Below are 20,735 nucleotides of genomic sequence, written 5' to 3'. Positions count from 1 at the left end.
AAGGCATTAATGATTGAGCCTGACATAGGGGAAAAAAGTGCAAGTAAAGGCTTTAATTAGTCTCTTTCCTCTTTTTGTGTAACTTAGTCCAGGTTTATGATATAATTGGGTTGATTTTCAATCTTGTTCTGAAATCAGCTGTGGTGTTGAAAAAAATCTCTTCCCCAAATATAGTACATCAGCTAGTAAAATGCACAGAAGAGCTCTCCCCAGCATTAGCTGAATTTCCTATCACAGACACTTATTAACAGTTTCTGCGCTTGGGAAGTGTCAAGGGTGAGAGAAAATTGGCAGAAGGCACAGCAGAAGCAGGAAGAGGCCTGGCTCTGATTCAGCTGCTGAACTGCTTTCTCCATTGTAGAAAACTTCACGTAGACCTTAGTTCTGCACCAACTTTTGCTGGGAGTCAAATGAGTTCCTGAGAGTGCTGCAAGGAGAGAGGTAGTCCCATAGCCAGCTCAGAGATGTCTTTAGCGGTTCTCTCTGCTTCCGAAATGAGTCTCTGACAGCATGAAGTTAGTTGCTGTCAAGTTTGAGTGGGAAGAAGATTTGAACTCAGACACTATATCTGAACTTTGAGGGAACTGGTATTTCCAAAACTTTTATCTGAATCTGAACTGAGGAACTTCAGAACTTTCTAAAACATTTTAGCTTTAGAAGAATGTTGAGGCTTCTCAATCTGTCACCTTTCGTTTGTTAGAGGTACTTAAAATAAAACACATCATCCTAGAAAATTAATAAATGAGAGTAATAGATGGTTTACATTTATCAAAAATGTATTTCCCTGAGTGACATAGGTGGACTCTCAACCTAAAATTATTCTAGGAGCTCAGATTGCCAGTCAGCTGACTGCGTAGCTGCTGAGCATCTGTGCATATGCTCTTAGCATTCAGCAAGCGAAAGTAATTAAATTTAGCTTTGCAGTGAAAGAAGGTTAAAAGGGCTACACTGAGTGTGATATCTTGAGAGTACTGTGGTACCTTGAGTTTTCTGTAGACCAAGAACAGAATAGTTACCATGAACGAGATGAGAAGTCGTCAGGTCTTAAGCTGTGGTAGCTTGATAGCCCAGTTGAGCTCTAATACTGAGTATGAGAAGTGATTCAAGACTGTCTGCTGTGCCTCTCCTGTCTCTAAGAAAGCAGCAGCTGTGATGATGAGTCCAGTGAACAAGTCTGTAACTTGAAGAGAAGCTATTGATTATAAAAAAAATCTATCAACTAAACAGCATACTGTCCCTTCTCTTTGTATCATTTATTAATCTGCCAGTCTTTCCTGTGGTGTCCATGACTCTGTGACATTTGTTCCGCAATCTGCAATACCGACCCTCCATTAATAACCAGCTGCAAGCATGCAAATTACCACCACACTTGGAGTCCTTTGAGTTTTCTTCATCTCACTTGTAGCTGCAGAGCTGGTGCTATCTCCTCTTAACACCGAGGCACTGTCACAATATGTCAGGGAGGTGCATTCATTTAAAAGGAAGTGACAGTGGGTAAGGGAAGGGCATGGCACAAGTGCTAAAAATTACATCTGATTCAAGGTGGGGGGGAGAAAGATATGGGTAACACCAGAGGAGAGACAAACCAACAAAACTGGAACCTCTCTCAAGAATGTTCATCCCACATGCATGTATAAAACTCATCATTTTAAGAACTTAAAAGAATTAAGGCAGCCATAACAGAGTGACCATAGGAAAGTGATATTGAAGTCACTGAGAATCAGTGTGAAAGGCTTCTGTTGCTGATGATGCTCCTGATAAACAACAAATAAACCACCGTGTAATGGCATGAATTACTTTGTCCAGGGGAAAGCAGAAACTGGCTTATTCAGAAGCCTTAAACGAACTGCTAGTCCATCTCCTTTGGCAGATCGACAGCTTGGCAGAAGACACAAAACGTGCTGTGGTGGTGATGTACAGAGACATTTCAGGAGATAGCACAGAGGTATGCACCTTCCTTGAAGTGCAGGGAAAGGTTAGAGCTGCATACCTTCAGTTCAGGCATTGTCGGAGTATGCAAGCTGGGTGAGCAGTCATGAACCAAGTCACTCGAGCTGTTACTTCATCCCATCTGTAAAAGACAGGTAAGGGGGAATAGGTTGGCTGGCCTGAAAAGTCAAACTTTTTCTAATGGGAGAGGATGAAACAATTACCAGGGGAATAAAGCTTTTCCTGTTCTGTTTCTTTTGGCTAAACTCAAATCTGGGATGTCTGTTCCTTTTTGAATTTTTGAGTGTGAGCTTTTGCTTGTTTGTTTTCAGGAGATGAAAGCTGAAAACTATGTTGCAGGATTATTTTCAGTACTAATTTAGCCAATTTTTGGAAGCCTAGCTACAAAACTGGGTTCTAAGAGCCTCCATCTCCTGGATTCCAGTCTGCAACCACAGTGCTTCTTGGTTGTCACCTCACATGGATAAGCTGCTTGTTCCTGTGAATGTAGCTGGTGATCTCTACTATTTACACTCCAAAATTCACCAGATCCTGCCCCAAAGAAAATGACTTGAAGTGTTGTAGTCTTCTTCACTGGAAGCCATGTTGGGATCAGATGGAGTGACTTTTCCAAAGAGAGCAGAGAGAGCTCTGGCTTTCACAAGTGATACATTTGGTGCAAATTTTTATTGATTTATCTTTCAAATACTCATATGTCCTAATTCTGGCACCTAAACAGATCTCTCAAAAGTAGGAAACTTTTTGCCTGGTCTAATATGCCTAACAGAAAATCCAAACTTATTCTACTGGCTTTTTTTCTTAGTGGATACAAGCTATAATTTGCATAACAGTCACATGGCATACTGCCTCATCAATCAAGCTTTTTAAAATGAGTTCTGCTTTAAACACTGCTTGCTTAAATCTTCTGTCTACACAGGCCTACACATCTATGCACTTAATGAAATGAATAGTTGTCAAAAGAACAAAACATGTATTATCTGTTCCCTACACTGACTTGAGCAATAATGAATACCGTTACAAAGGAAGCCTCGTGCAGATATGACAGATTGTGGATTTTGTTTTTTTTAATCACATCAGGAACACTGGATATGAATTAAAACATGGCAGTGTGCGTGCTGGGGAATCAAATGTAAAGCAGAATTAGAATAACCTATTTTAATCGAGCTTTATTGCCATGGGAAAGCAGACACGGGGAGAAAAGAGGGATTTTGTCATCACGAAATGAAGTTTTGTATGAAAACAAAATATTGTTGAAATTGTCACAAAGATTTAACATGGTACAACACTTAAAACAGATGGCTAAAGAATTTTGAGTATTTTCCAATTGTTTCTCCAAGACCTGTCATAGAACATCACAATGTACCACCACCACTTGACCTTTACTGACCCTTTTGCCTGATCCAAAGTCTAATGAAGTCAGTTGGAGATTTTCCATTGTAGGTAATGATGTGCTTATTGATGTTACCAGTTCCTAGGTGGCTGGACAGTATGTCCTGCTGAGGAATTCTCTACTGAGGTATGGTGCTAACTAATTTTTCTTATACACCAGAATCCCTAAAAGAACCTTGTCTTTTTTATAATTTCTGAGGACAAACTTATCTTAGTTATGGTGATTTTTCTGTAGTAATGTTTTTCCTGTGGTGATTTATACTACATCTGAATGGATATTTATTTTTCTCCCATCCCGTAGCAATGATCTGATATGGTATCGCATTCCATTTCTAGTACCTCAGTACTGGGGTATTTCCAGCTGAAACGCTGTATCACAGATGAGAAAGTGCTACGGTTGGAGTTTTGTTTTATTTTGCTTGTTTTAATAGGATTGGAAAAACAAATCTGTTGAGATAGTGATGGGAACTTCCAATTTCTCCCATCTCATAGTGTGTTTTCTTTGACTTCGTCATTACATTCTTTGGTGCTTCTGCATGTTGTTTCCATCATTCCTTCAACCCCCGCTGTAGGCTGCAGCTCTAGGGTACAGTCTGGTGTGTACAATTTATCTATTAACAAAAGGAATTACAGAAGTAGTTGGCATAGAAGGGTGCTGCCTTCTCTATAGAATACCCTGCACATAACCAGCTGTGCAAGATTTGTAAAACCAATTGGAAATTAGTATGACCCTTGTAATATAGGGATATAACATAATCCAATAGGATATGTAGAAGGGAAATACAAAGCTTTTTCTTCTGTTCTTAAAAAAAATTGCCAAGTTTGTAAGAAGAGGAAGTATCTTTTATTGGGTCACCTAACTGCTATTCATATACACCTTCCCTTAGCCGAAGAAAGATTTGGTCCCCTAAAAGAGCCCCCCCAACTTGCCCATTTTCTCCAGTTACATCAATTGTTCTAAGAAAGGGCACCACCCTTCAGCACAGGCTTTGCCTCATTTCTGTCCTCGGGCTTCCTCAGCTGCTGGAACAACCCCACCAAATAAACTGTGAGCAGATAAAGATCTTTTGCAGATATATTCTGAAAAAGCATGCAAGCAGTTATGTGTCTGTCCAAGTTATTGGCAAAGCAATCTCCATCTCAGTCAGGAGGGCAGAGTAAGGACTGTGGTAAGTGCCTCAGTCAGAGAGCTGCATGAGAGTGGTTGTGTGAGCATTCTGCCTGTGGAAGAGAAATAATCAATGTATTTCTGCTTGTCTGTGGTAGGCACCCATTTGTAATGCAATAAATGCCTGCACTAAACATGACCTAGCGTACTTCTTTGTTTACTGGGTCCTTGTATAATATCACACAGTTAGTTTTAAATTCAAACCTCTTTCTAACCCATTTGTCTTCCCCTTTCTCTCCTATACACGCTCTCCTGCCTCCCCATTTACCTTGCAGTATCCACTTTGTGCCTGACCTGCAGGACCTGTCCAGTGAAAAGAGGCTGTTCAGATTATATTTGTTCAGATCATATCTGCTCTTGCATTTACAGCTAGGCGCATTTATTCTGTTGCTGAAAACAACCCATCTAGTTTGGCTTCCTTAAACTTGGCCTTTAAACTGATTGCAATACCTAGACCTTCTGTCCTTAGTTTCATGACAGCCCTTGATCTTCTAGATCTTTTTTTAATAGCAAGTATTACTTCTATAACCAGCTGTTGACTACAGTGCTTATGAGGTCACAACATCTGTATGACCTGGACGAAGCCATCAGAGCTGGTGAAGGAATGGAGCTAATGAGCCCTGAGGACAAAATTTCCTTTAGAAGTGGATGCAGTGGTTTCTCCGGGTAATATTTCTTTCAATTATTTGATTGTTCAATAAGCTACAAAGAAATCATAGAAAAAAAAAAGAGATATAAAAGAGGAGTATCTTCAAAGATCATAGTTGTGACCTTTCCCAAAGTCAGTCTATTCCTAACAGCTTGAAAACAGTTTTTGGGTAAAGGGGATGGTAGAGTGCATGCTTATTTGAACAGAAGATACAAAATCCAAGTTGAATACGTACCTAGTTTTTCCTTCATGTTTCCTTCCTGCATATTTTGACAATAAGCATTTTCTCCTTTTCATCCTGCTTATTTGGGTTGCTCTTGCTGCACAGTAAATTCTTCAGAAATATTGGACCTGAATTGTTGAAGTTTTATATTCTGATTGTTGTCCCGTTTTGCTCACATTATTTCTAGTAAATGCAGATGGACTCTTGCTTCTGAAATGGTCCATGTTTCTTGGTTCATTTGCTTTAAGTTCATATGGGAGATAATGGTATTATTATTTAAAAAAAAATACTAACAGCAATTCAAGGACACAACAGGAAAGACTAAAAAGATATGGTCTTGAGTGCACCTTATCCAGTCAAAGTATTAAAAGTTTTCCAAGTTCTAAAAAGCAGACTTAGATATCTATTTCCCCTCAACTTTTGGTTCATCTTCTATACTACCATCTTCTTTCTGCTCTAATTTTCTTAACTCCTCAGAGCTTTAATTCAGCTACCGCAGGAATTTTTCTTTTTTGACTTTGTCAGAGGAGAAGTTTCAAATATAAGTGCTGCTGCCATATTTGATGCTATCACAACCTTCTTTTTTGATTTCTTTTTACTAGTTTGTCTTCTTTACTGAGATCATCGAGGGTTAAGAACCAATACAAAGATAAATCATTTTGGGGCACTTAGGTGTGGCTTGAATTAGGCTGGTATAACACTCAGTACCATTGTGGAGGGTGGGGGAAATGTTGCATTTACAGATAACCGGAATCCTCATTCTTATTTCCTAGACCAGCAAAGAGCAAAGTTAAGCCACTTTCATCTCATAATCTGGCATTCATCGCTATGTGCCATGATTTATTATTAAAGTAATGATTTTTAAGTGTGAGTACCTATGCCTGAATACCTCAAAGCTCAGTACAAAAACAGAACAATAACAATATTCCTATCCAAAAGCGATAGTCAACCTAACACCCTGAACTAACTTAAGAAAATAAGCTCACTGAAGCCTCTTTACTATTTTCTTTTTTCTTTTTTTTCTTTCAATGCCTCAAAACTGCATATTATGCAGCTTCTGAACTATGTCTTAAGATTCATTACCAAATGGTTCCATATATTCACAGTGAAACCTTTCTTACTTGGAAACCTTTCTGGCAGCTATAGCCCCTGCCTGATTTAATCCAACTCAAGCAGGTGAAGTTTGTATCTTTCCTGAAAAGCTTACAGGTGTAAACATGCTGACTGCAATGCCAATTGTGGAGTGGCATCAAGGTAAACTCCTTTAATTTGCTCACTGCAGAGAATTAGTTTTAGGAATATGAATCTTCCTAACCTCTCGGCTAGTCTTCAAATTAACATAGTTTATGTCATCTGAAATTACTACTAGAGATGCCATTGGACTGAGATGATTCAGTCACAGAGGGACTAGAGTTGTCATTTGTGAGCAAAAGATATTGTGCTGTGGCTTTATGCACCTGATCAAAGGCCCATTGGAGCCAACATGTTTTCCATGGACTTCCATGGAGTGTTATACATAAAACCCCACAAGCACAAACAAAATCTTGACTGCTAGCTTGTTTTGGAAACAATTACAGAGGAGTCTATTCATATTTCTACAACAATGTCCTTCTTTTTACCTACATCTAAATATTCAGTACTAATCCTCTTACTGCTTGTACCTTCCTTAAAACTATGTTGGAATATGTGAATATTGAATTATGAATGCATGAATATTATGCTAAAAATTAACTTTGGATAACTTGTCTGGAAAGATGTGTCATGAATATGAGTTGATGACAAGCTTAATTAACATCAGTGGAAAATGTGAAAGCTGTAAAAAAAAAAAAATAGGTCAGGAAAGAAAGTAAAATTAAAAAATAAATAAAATGCAAAAATCCTGTCAGACCATTTCACAGCAGCTAACCTTAGCGGAACCACTGGATCTGTTAATCTGAATAGGTCAAGATTTTTGATACCAGCTGCCAAGAGTCCAGCTAGGTTCTTGTCCTGCTTGGCCATTAGCAGTGCATCCTCTTTGTCTTCAGCGCAGATCGTTAGTGCTTTCCTCCTGTCGTGGATGGAGTGAGGAGGAGTGAAGCAGAGAGAAGCAGCAATATTGATTTAACAGAGTACAATTGTGACTATGACAGCGACTTAACAAGTGTCGAATGGCAAGGTTCACCCGGATTATTTACTGCGTGGAGGACAGGGTCAGGTGAAAGTGTCAAGGAAGCCCTCCCGTTGAGTCGCAAGGTTCAGAATGGACCTGAGGGATCCAATCCTAGTCCCAGACTTGGTGAACAGTTTATATCTAAGGATTATGTGCACGAGCAAGGTTTGAGCAATAAGCGTCAAGGAGGCCCTCCCGTTGAGTCATGAAGTTCGGAATGGACCTGAGGGATCCAATCCTAGTCCCAGACTTGGTCAACAGTTTATGTCTATGGATTATATACACAATCACACAATCACTCAGAGATGTACCCTAGCAAAGTTTGCAAGTAGATGTTAGGGAGACCCAGGCTTAATCTAAGGTTTGTGCCTAAGGTTTATGCCTAGGGATTATATCTAAAGTTTGTGTCTAAATGTGCACAATTAATCAGAGAGGTAACTTAACAAAGTTACAAAGTTTCAGCATGCTGTCAGTGTCACTTACTGAGTATCTGTCACAAGTGAGGAATCTCTCGACCTCAAGGAGTAACCTTGAGAGGCATCCTTGCTCAAGAGGAGATTCTGCAGTGCAGCCTGCCGCCATGCAGGAGAGCAAAATGGGCTCTGGACCACCCCCTATTTATGAAGGTAACATGATTAACTCATAGTCATATTAGCATACTAGACAGTGCTCTGTTAGACCCTGTCCAAGTGCGTTTGCATACTACGTGGGTTCTAGTTCACGCATGCTCAGTTAGCCCCTTTCTAGGCGCTGTTTATGAGGAGGTGATGTTTAAGCTGAGGAGGAAGAAGAGCACCATCTCAAAGTGATGTTTAGGCTGAAGGAGAAAAGCAGCACATCGGCACGGGGAGGGGGGAAAGGAATGCGCCATCACACGTCCCTGCTTCCTTTCCCTCAGAAGACAAAAACATATGTCCCTTATTCCACTCTAGTAGAGATTCAGTTCCACGATTGGCTGAGGGTGCTCTTGGCTGAGCATTTCAGGAATGGGACCACTTTGCTCAGGCCATTCAGTTTCGCCCTAACATTTCTCTAGATCCATATTACCAAAGAAAAGAACTCACATACCACCTAGATGTTCTCACCATATTGAAATCCCCTCCACAAGGCAGAAATTTGATAGTGATTGCTCTGTGAGAGCCTTTGTGTATGGTAGATACATCGATAGTGGGACTAGGAAGTCTGAGCGTACACCCTGCCTGATTCCTTCTGGGCACAGACTGATGGAAGTGGGTGCCTGGATGCAAGTCCTGTCCCATGGAGCACTCCAGAAGAGCAATGATGGCATCCAATTCAAGTTAGCGCAGCCCTCTCCATCTCTGTTTCAGATATCCCCCAGGTGTGGTGAAGGTCTTCCACCAACAGAAGAATAAATTCAAGCCATTAAAGAGTGTGAGAAATCTGTTTAGGCTAAGTAGCTGTGACTTGGGTATTAAGTGATCAATTCTGCAGTCTTTTACAAGAGACAAGCCCTATAGAACTAATAAGGAAAGAAGGAAAAAAGTCAGGGCTCCAGGAAAGGCATTCTAGCAAGCTAGAGAATACAGGTAGGACTGATCAGCTCATGGATCCAGTCTCCAGAAGTCTGCAGGCAGCACAGCTCTGTGTTTTATTTCAAACAATGGTTCCAAAACCTACAGGAAGGCTACCGCTCTGAAGCTTCATAGCCCTTTCCCGTCAGGAGGCAGATACTATTAAAGACATCGCTCATAAAGACACAGAGATGGATTTATCACAACAGCCAGTTCAGGCATGTTGGCAGGTTGGGATAATGAGTTTGGGGCGTTACTTCCAAAGAGGCTGTTGCCCTCCTGGGTAGCGCAGCATAAAGTTTTAAGTTTTTAAATAAAATAGAAAGATAGAGTGAAAAGAATTAGAAATAAATACATTGAAATGTCTACTTTGGAAACAAAACCACAATTCAGTTTAATAGGAATTGCTGACAAGCTTAGTTAACATCTGTGAAAAATGTGAAAGATGTAAACAACAGGAAAAATAATCAAAAAAATAAATGAAAGATCCTGTCAGACCATTTCATAGCATTTCACAAATTACTAGAAGGGAGGGTTAAAAACCTTCATTCTATTTTTAAGGAGTAACACAAGAACGTCTAAAACAGTTTCAAAGGAGTATAGTTAAAGACAGTTTGGCTTACTGTGAAGAAAAGCAATAAATTCAGTCACCTGAAAGCTACTCCTAGATTTTATCATTTTCATAGTTGATAATTTTGCATGTGCAGTCAATGGGTTGCTAAAAGTTCAAGAAGCCATTTTTTCCTAGAGCTGTTGCAGTGCAATCTATGCTTTTGCTGAGTTTTCTTTTTCCTATGATCTCCATATTCTAACTGCTACTCTGAAAAGAGAATATAAGGTGATTTCAAAGGTCAGCTGTTGCCAGCCAGTTTTGTGCAAGTATTGTATACTGTGAAGGTAACCAGATAAGGTGCTTTTTAATCTCTCTTTTAGATTTTTGTATCCAGAAGCAATTAGTGGAAGGAAATACACTCGATTTCTCTTTGGACATGTACATCATTCTAGTGGTGCAGTTGGAGATTTGTCGTTGGGACATTCCTGAATTCACGTGACAGCTAGGCTCAATGCTGTAGCTTTATTTAATTGCTGTTACCACTGAAACCATAATTTAATCTCTAACCGGACATCATTAATAAGTTTGTAATCCACTTCCTAGTATTTCTAGAAATGTTTGTGTAGGGTTTCTGGGATGGTTTAGATTGAAATATGTCATTTCTATTCCAAACAGCCTTACAGTGCAAACACAGGCTTCATCTCTGTGCTGGTTTGATTTCAAAGCTTCTGCCTGCTCTGTCTCCTTCTGGTCCACCTATGCTATCATACGAATTGTCACCAAGGGAAATGTTTTTCAAAGACTTCTGTGACAGAACTCGATGCTACCTGGGAAACGCGTTCTCAAAGCCGCCTTGCCTTCAGCACAGCTTCTGTTCTCTGGGCGCTTCTACTATAGGCAAATGGTGGGGCTTTATTTCTCTAGCTAAAACCTGAGTGCCAATAAAGTGTTTGCCTTTCATCTCTACTTTCTTTGCAGTTCTCCTCACCAGCTTTCACAAAATGGCCATTTCTCCTGCATGTTATCGACTAAGACAATTCTAATAGTACTGATTTATCCTTACTCCCTTCCTTGTAGTTGCTTGGGACTCTGTATTTATTAAGGGATTCTCTACAGAAGAAATGCAAAGAGGAAGGCCTATGTTTTTGTGATCTTATTATTATTACAGAACTGATGATAGTACAGTGCATATGCAGTTTTATTGCAAACATAATCTTCCATGTTCCCTGTTTTGTTATGCAAAATCTAGCATAATGAAGTAAGCATAATAATAAATAAACAAAACATGCCAAGAAATAGGGTTCAACTTTTATTTGCCAAGTTGGAAAAATCTTTTAGTCCTACTAAAAAGCCCTGCATTACAGTGTGTTGTAATAAATCAAAATCTGTGAAGGAAAAGCCCTGCTTATTGCAGGAAAGTTGCTTTGATGCTAATTCCTCTCTTCCTTCTCATGAGAGGATTAGCTTAGGGTCTAGAAACTGCAAAGGCACCCAGTCTGTCAACTTAAAAGCCTTTTTTCATTTGCAAATAAATAAATGAATTTCCTTAGAAAGCCTGTGCATCACCACCAGATGATGAATCTCACGTTTTCCTCTAGGTCACAGTGAGTCAGTTTTGTGCTTGTCAGTTTTGACTTTTTTTTGACATTTCTTTTACAAACAAAATTCACCTGGCTTTCTGTATTAGGGAGGCCCTTATAAACTCTGCCCTTCGGTAATATGGTCTGACATTGGTTTTTAAAAAGACAGAACTACTGTGGTTTTACTGCTTATTTAATATTTTTCAAGCTTAATTTCAGAGAAAGGTTTCTAATGAGTTGTAGTATGATCTCTCTGTGAAAAGGTCTTGCAAAGAATGCTGCTCTTAGATACTTTTTTGTATTTATGGCTGAATAGGTCCCTAAAGGACCACGCAGTTCTAATTTGGCATATTGAGTATTTTTCTTCCAGGGGAAGGTCACATGAATTTAGCTATCCACACTTGGTGGTGTGTCCCTGTCAGGGGACATGTTATCTGTGATACTACACAGCTATTTGACATTTAACATTTCGGAGGTTGATGTACATTTGTATACAAGTTATATGACTTACAGCAGGTGTACTATTATGATGCTCTGCAAAGCCAAATACTAGATTCAGGGCTGCAATGCTTGAAAGAAGTTTTGGATAATTCCTAGTCTTAGTCTTTGAGTTTTCCCAACAGATTAGGTCTGACAAAACACCCTTTTAACAACAACAAAGATAAATTCACATCTGAGGTTTTTGCCACTGGTTTTATAAACACATATATTTATAGGAAATTACTTCTTTTTCTTTTTTTAGTAAAAGGTAGAAAGCTTTTAACTTTACAGTTTGGATCCCTCCCTGTTTTTCTGCTCTATATTCAGATACAAGCTTCTGAACAAAAAGAATTTCTTAAGATTTCTTAAAGCTAACATTCAGATATATCTCTTGCTCAGAGGATGGGAGGGACTTAAGGCCAGCACACACAAAATTTTTCCTTTTAAGAGAGATTTCCTTACACACAGTTATGAAGTCTTTGCAAAGGTATGTCAAATGGAAATTTAGATTTTTTTTTTTTTTTGCTTATATGCCTATAAGATCTAAATACCTGCAGGGATGAAAGCAAGTACAATAAGTGACAACATCATATACTTAAACAACTGAGAACAATGTAAAGCATATGGCACTACTGATGTAAAGCATATGGCACTACTATACAGAACCATGCACGAGGGCTTCTGTATACTGGTTGCTCCAAGGATCATTGTCGTTTCATCTCCATCCATTAATAGGGGTTTCATTTCCACAGAGTGTTTGAATGTTGTATTTTTGTTGCAAGTGTCTTCAGGTACCACTGTCAAAAATATTTTTTTGTCTCTCTATCAGCGATAGAAACAAGAAAAAGATACACCAAAAACTGAGAGGCAAGAAAATACAATTAGTGTTATTCTGGCTTATCAAGCTATCTTTACTATGGGGTGTAGTGGGAAAGAACATAACTGCTTCTGCAGTTGCCCGAATGTTCTCTGAACTGCCAGACCAATATTAACATATCGTCTCTCACCCACTGAAAGCACAAGACCATACTGCTCCTGGATCCTCCAAGAGTTACTAAGGCCTTAGGTGCCGTTTCCAGTACAGTGAGCATTAGTACCTAACAAACTTGGGTTTCCCTTAAGAGCTCTAGAAGGGTTATTCCTCCAGAAGAACACAGAAAAGGGAATTTAATCTAAATGTATTATTATTATTCCCAACACGTACATTAAATTAAGAAAGAAGCATTTACCCTTGTTCAAATGATTAAAGTCATATTTTCAAGAGAAGAAGAAGGAAGATGAAGATGTCCTGAGGAAAATAATTCTGTGAGGAAGATAGATAAAAATCAGTATTTTAGATATGATGTATGATAGATATAATCAGTGTTAGGAAATGTAGAATATGAACCAGAGAAATGTTATATATAAAGGCATAAGGGCTTTTGATCTAATAGACAGGATGGAAACTGAGCAAGGAGATCTTATAATCAAAACACCAGTATGAGAAGGTATAAGCTAAATTGAGGAAAGGGAGAAGATGATGAGGAACTGTGATTATTTAAAAATGAAGTAGTAAGAAGTTCTTCAGGTAAGATTATGAGGGTGGAAAGTAAACCAGAAAGAGCTGTGGCCACTGCCAAAAGGTATTGGTTTAAAGCTGGCTTTGGGAACATTTCCAAGTCACTATATACTGTTCTGCCAAGTAAGAAGGGTATAGTGGTTAGAAAAGGGAATTCACAGACCTGTATTTGTTGTGCCTTTTTGCACTGGCTCCCAGCATGACCTTAGGCAAATGACTTCTTACCTCAACAAGCATGTGTCTCAGCTTCTCTCTGTGTATGCAGCTTAAATGAGATTTTCGTTAATTCTTGTAAAGAAGCTTGGTGTATTACCAGTGTAAAATGTTATTATGTATTTAGGATTCTGTCTAGAAAAGAATAGCAAGTGTACCCTTTTGTGCATCAGTTTTCAGATCCATTAACAACTTTGTTTTGTTCACTTGTTTACTGCTTTTTCAATACCCAATTAAGCCATGTCTATTACATTATCATGTGCCATATAAAATGCTTGCGCTTAACAATCTTCAGGGCTGAAGGTAGTAAGCATTTTTTTTCTTCTCCTCCCCTCCTTCCACCCAGACAGTCATTGCTGCTTCTTTTAAAATTACAGTGACTCCTTGTGCAACGGGTCCATCTTTCTTGGAATATCAGGCTTCAGGATGGCACAAGTTTTATTTGTCATTCATTTCTGGATATTAACCATTCCATTAATATTGCACTTCTTAATGGTGGGTGCAGACATGATATTTGTGTCTCCTGTAACTTTTTTATGATCAGGGAGTGTTTCCAGTGATAAGCTGTTACTAGAGGGCAAGACTGAAAAGAAGTTAAACAATGTAGTAAATTAAACACATTAAGGCTTCCAAACATGTTAGAAACATAATTTTCCCATTAAGTATTGTGACCTTTGAGTTATTCTATTTTAAGGTCTTTTTCTTCTAAGAATTTAAGCCCTTTAAACTGCATGGAAAGAAATAGCTCATTACTGAAAATATCCACACAGCAAACATGTCTTAGCCTGTATTTGGAATTCTCTCATGTTTCAGTCAAGCTGCTGAGAGGACTACAAATCACCTGCATGCAGAGAGCAGTGCAAAAGGGACTTGGGAAAGACATACCCGCCTTCCACTGAAAATTTTGCTCTGATTTATTCACAGATAGGGGAGAAACGCTTTGAACATGTCAAAGTCCTAGGAAGATCTTGTCGGTTCCGTAATCAATCAGCATCTTCAGAGCAGTGATGCAGATCATCACGTGCATGGCTCTTATATTTACGTGCAAGAAGGCAGCTAAAAGATGACAGTTATCATTTCATCACATTGGGTCATTTGCCTTATGTGATGAATTGAATTCACTTTTGGTTTCAATTCTAATTTTTTGTCCTTTCTGAACTTTAGTAAACAACATTCAATCAGTTGCTTCCCAGAGCATATTTTGCAGATTTGTGTTTAAATTTCCTTCTTTTTTTCCCCCTCTTTTTTCCTTTAGAGAGATTGACGTAAGTGAATGCGATGAACTTGCCTTCCTTGTGTGTTGCTAGTTACAATAATAGCATTGCCTAGGATTTGGCAGGCATGGTAAAACAGGAAAGAAATGCACAGAGAGGGAAAACCTGGGTTCCCACTCACTGAACACCTTGGGACAAAATTTCCAAGAGCAATAAATTATTAATAATAATGTGAGGTTTTTTCCTGTCTCCCTCTTGGACTGCAAATTTAGTGGGATCAGGACTACTTCTTCTGCTATTTGAATAATAGAGAAGGTTAATGTTGGAATTTTTATTACATGGGATTTCCAATAATGTGAAATTTCCTTCCTTCCCAATAATGGAATAAAATTTCACAATCATGAAATTTATTGTGGAGAAAAGTAAAAAACTTTTCCTTGTAATATTATTTTTTTAACAGCAAAGCAAGATCTGCAGAAGGTCTGCGGCCTCTTGATTTTCCGTGTTTGCGACAATGTCTTGCAATTCCTCATGTTTCAGATGAGCATACGAGGGCATGACCCATCAATATTAGTCATTATCTTTCTGCTGATTGGTTTCTTTCCCTCCAGCAAAGTAATAACCCACAATTTTCCCAAAGTAAAGTAGACTTACTCAGCAAAGAATGAAAGAGGAGTGAAAATTTCTGAAAAATAATCAGTCCATTCATGGACACCTCTGATCATCAGACATACCTGATATACACATTACTCCAAGCTAGCTTACATTTTCTTCTTAAATAGCATTCTTCGGAGAGTCACAGACTTATCACAGTTCAGACTGGCCTAAGCGTGCACACCAGAGGCTGCCTATCCCAGCGCATTCCTGACTGTGTGTAGGCAGTTGCTTTTTCTGAAAGCTCTGTATTTACTGGAAGAATCTGTGGTTAATTGATATAATTTCATGGCTTTTATTATACTAAGATGTGACATGTCCATTTATCTTATGCACTATTCGTAGTCATTTTATCCCCTGAACACATTGGATATATACAAGGACCAAATCCCTCACCTTCTGGGTTAGGTGAATGAGTGCTGCTTGTCAGCTGGAAACAGATAAAGACACAAGATGGGGGTGGGGGGTGATTTGGGCAAAAAATCGATTTAGCACATCACTTGGATTTTTTTATAAATTTTTTTAAGTGTGATATTTTCTGTCAATAATTTATTTTAATTTTCTTAGCTCATGTTAGGGTGTTAATGATTGACATCAAGTCATTGCATTGCTACAGGCATGGGATCTTAAGAACAACGTTCTGGAATACTTCAGGTGATTTCCATTGTATGCCCATATTGAAAGATGACCATGTCATCTTTTACTTTTCTAGTCTTCAGTTTTCTTATTCAGTCCAATGTATCTAACAGCTTTTAATCACAGTATAATGCTCTTCAAACTATAGCAAATGCAAGAGAATCTTCACTCTTTTTGGTAATACAGATCTTCCCCTGCTTTCACAGAAGAATTAATATGCAGTAAGTTGAGTGCCTATGAGCCACAGCTGAATTCAGACCACAACTCTACTAATGCGTAGACCCTATCCATTAATCCATGAAGAGCCTGGGCAAAGCGAGGAGAGAAAGGTGAGTGAAAATAAGTTGTTTTCACTAGTGGCAGACCCAGAAAAAGATCTCATATTTCCTAGCTCATATCCTGGCTTCATTCATTAGACCATTACTCAAGTTCCTAATCTTCACTGATCCAGTTTGTTGGGTAAAACCCCCTCCCAAGTGACTTGAGATTTACTTCCCTAGCCCTACGAGGTTACAGCAGATGTCACAAGCTAGTTTTATGAGTATGTACCTATTTTCCCCCAGATGACATTAGCCACCCTCTTCCAGCTGCTGTGATATCTGGAGATGTGACTTGGAGAGGAACACCTAAAAGGCTTGATAGGAAGGCAGCAGCAGACACACAAACAAGAACTCCTGTCAGGCAGGCAAGGCACTTGGCAGCAAACATGACTCTGGGGAACAGTGCCTTCCTCTCAGTGTCTATGGGATAAGGCTAACCCTGGCACAAGATAAACTTGAAACAAGGTAAAACCTCAAATTACTGAGTAAAAGTCTGTAAGGAAGATGTTTGTGTCTGTATATCTGCTACTAGCAAACATAACTTGCTTCAAAAGCAGGACAAGCTTAACTGCCCTGTGGCATTGGCTCTATTGCTCTAATTTTCTCAGCTTCATATTTTTATTTTCAATATAGAATTTCTTCTCTGTTTTGCTTTCTCCTAGAGGTAGCTTTATCTCAAAATTAAGAAAAGATGTGCTGTGAGTTCTTTACCCTTTTTTTTCTTATAACCTCTATAAAGCATAATTGCAGTTTATTGAAGATAGATAGATAATACATTTTCAGGGTTTTTTTTCCTCTTTCTTGGTTTGGAATTTCCTTATATATGTTGGGGGTCAGTGCAATACTCATCCCCTAATGTAAATGCATCTAACCAGTCTGATTTATGGCACTTTTTCCAAAATCTCAATGTCAGTTTGGTACATGATATTTCACATTTCAGTTTAGTATGCCAGGGTTGAGATGTTCTCTGGAGTACAGAGAACAGTTGCAGTTGTTTACTGTTTGTTTGTTTTTAGATAGACATTAACATCACCAGGTAAACAGGGAAAAAAATGAACTTGCCTTAATTCAGATGTCTGAGTATCTTGAACTGAATCCAGGGCATTTGAGGTGCTTTATTTTGTTTTTAATAGTATGTGCAAGGCAAAAGAACACACAGTTTTAGATCCTCTTGGAGCTTCCAAGATCACAAGACACTATACTTCCCTTCTTGCTGCTTCTACATAAAAACTCCAATTAATGCAGACGTGCATTATGTGTTAGCATCAAGGGGAGAATTTTACGGCAACAGCTCATGCATGGCACGCCTGACTGAGTAGTGAAGAGGAGAGCATAAACAGTGATTTTCCAGTGGGAGTTTGAAAAGGCTGATAAGGAGTCTGTCTTGAGAAAGACATCTCATCTCTTCCACTGTGTTCAGACTCTTAGATTAGACTCCTAAAATAATACACATCCTCAGAAGCTTGCTGAAGAATTCAGTGCTGCCCATAAGACAGATATGGATTGATTTTTGTTTGTAGGTGGGAGAATTCTGCAGGCTTAAAATGCAAAGTGGGACCTGGTCTGGAAGAGTCAGTAAAGTAATTAGGCAGTCACTGAAGTCAAACAGAATTGATAAGGTCAGAGAGATCAGCATTTGGGTCTTGTAGAGCAAACGGAAGCTGAAAACGTAGAGCAGAAATATTTGGAAACGTGTATTTTTGCAAGGTGTCAAGAGAAGTGTTTGAAATTCTCCTCACTTTTCTCTGCTTGTTTTTTCTCCACTATTTGGAACTATCTGAAAACAGGAAATGGCTCTATAAGCTTTCCAAAGAGTGATTTTGATAACTTCTTCCTTCATAACATTTCTGTTTGTTTTTAAGCAGCTGCAATGCAGGGCAACTGCTACTGTGGACAGGTGCATAGCAATGGGAGACTAAGGAGTGTGAGATACAGTAGAAGAAAGGAAAAGAAAGTCGAATTAAAAAATGTGGACGATGCACTCAGAAACCTTGCTGCTAAGTACATGGGAAAATTTTACGTCGGATGAATAGTGGATGATGATTGTGTCACAGGGCTTGGTTTTCATAGAAACGACGAAATTCCTGGCTTACTCAGTCTAATCCTCTGTTACTGCAAGAAACTGTGCCTTACTCATATGTTTCTCAAGATTTCCTGTGCAGTGAACATCACGTGGTAGCTATAAAAGAAAGTATCCATTTGGGTCAATGTGACTGGACTTATTTATCCACACAGTAGTTGAAGGATGAGAGTGAGAACAGTAGTCAGTCCAACTTTTTCTGCTGCCACCTCCTTTCGATGACAAAAGGCTTGCACGGTGGCTGGGAGCTGCCCATGGAGAGAGGTTTGGTAAGAGAGGAAGTAGGCTTAAACCTGTAAGGTTGTCATTCTGGCTGTGTCTACGCGAACTTGAAGACCCTCTCTATACCCAGACAGCTCTTAGTGTGAAGGGAAACTTCAGGACGCCCTTCAGGAAGCAATGTAGCCATATCCCAAGGGGTTGATTTTAATTTGAGTCGTTAACGATCAAAACAAGATCCTTCCTAAACTGAGTAACTGGTATATACCTATTAACATTGTTAATAGGGTTTTTTATATCCAGTTCTTAGTGGTGACATTTTGATAAGCATACAGAAAACAAAATAGTTATTTTTAACATTACACAGTACCAACATCACAATTCATTTTTTTAAAAAGAGGGCAAAAATCCATATCCTCATTTTCAGACATGAAAGCTAAGGCACTGAAAGGTGAAATAGCTTTCCTAGTTTGTTAAGAAATCTGAATGATCCCTAGTGATCACTGGATGAATCCAGCCTATTCTTGGCTAATGAGGCCAAAATATAACATGTTCTGAATTTGCCTGAGACAAGCTCAGATGCACTTCGGGAAAGTGGAAATTTTACTATATATTATACCATGCTCGATGCACTGATGTGGCAAAAAAAAAAAGGCAAGAAAACAAAATTCTAATGTAGGGTTATTAGTTTGAATAGGAGTGTGCATCGTTTTCAACAATTTATGATTGGGATACGTTAGAAAAAATTGCAGTCAATTCACCATGAGCCTGATCTAGCAGTTCAACCTTAAGGTTATGCACCAGTCCAGAGCAATTTATTGTAAGTTTGTTTAATTAATGTGGAGCATTTATTTTTAAAGTATTTCAGTGTTCTCCATATTTGAATTTTGGTGAAATTAGTAGAGGATTCCATTAAACTGTGATTTTACTAATGTAATTTGATGGCTCAACATCTCAGTGTGCCTAGTTTTCACTATTTTTCTCCTTTAAGGTTTGACATGATCAGTCAGATCTGAGAATTATAATTAGGCAATGTAGAAATAAGCTTCAAAATTTCTGGTCCTCATAGAAAGAGCCAGTAGGTATGTACTTAAAAACGAGGAAAAAAGGTCGACCTGCTTTTTTGGTGGAGTCTCAACTTCTGATTGATCTATTTTTATTTCTTTCTATTGATCTATTTATCTTCCCATCCAGTCTGTCACTAATAATCTTGACCTTATTTTGCATTGATTGATCATTTAAAGTAATTTGTAATCTGAATGCTGGTAATTTAATAATGTCAGCCAATTAGAAGTTAAATAGAATCAATAAACCAATCTGACATCACTGAGAGAAACACTGAAGTTACCAATGTCTCATTATCCCTTTCAGCTTTTCATATTAATATTTTCAGAGATTAAGTTGACCAAAGATATTACTGGAACTTGGAACATAATTCATATCATGATGTTACCTTTTAGCTATCAATTTTGTCCAGCTTCCGGTAATAGAAGCCAGCAAAGGCTGTTACTTGTTCAGCCTCAGCAGGTACTGCTTTGTGTAATCAACACCTGGTACAGGAAAAGATGTATTTTATTTCTCGCTCCCAACGGAGCACTTCTCATCATGTCTATAATCCTTGTTTTCCAGCTGTTCTGCTCTTCAGGACTTATTTCACTAATAAAAAAGAGTCTGGTAACTTTTTATCCAGCCATCCCACAACTCAGATCAATATAATTCAGGGAGAGATAGGCATTTTGCTGAAAGGGTGAAATGTTTCCCCCATAGAGAATTTGGAAAACATCAGCTATTTGAAAGAAGCTTATATTATTGAAAATATCAGAGAGATGGAGTTGGCTGTAAGAGAGCAAACGAGATGTTTCACAGTAATTGTGCATATTCGCATGCTTGTTCCATTTCATATATATGGATATCAGACAGTGTCATCTCACAGGTACCTGAACATACAGGATTCATTAAGAATCTAAATGGAACTGGTCCTGTAGGTGAATAGTAGTTGTGTGCCATCACGAAGCCCACTACCCTTTATAAGCTTTTGAATTTTAAATGGCAACTACTGATTATTACATCTTTTGTGCAGTATATTTTGCTGATCTCTGGTTCCTTCAGCATAAACAACAACCTGAACACCCAGAAACCTATTTCATATCCTGAAGGAAGTATGG

Source organism: Struthio camelus, chromosome 11 (assembly GCF_040807025.1).
Source record: "Struthio camelus isolate bStrCam1 chromosome 11, bStrCam1.hap1, whole genome shotgun sequence".
NCBI classification, from domain to species: domain Eukaryota; kingdom Metazoa; phylum Chordata; class Aves; order Struthioniformes; family Struthionidae; genus Struthio; species Struthio camelus.
Note: the sequence above shows the minus strand (reverse complement) of the source record.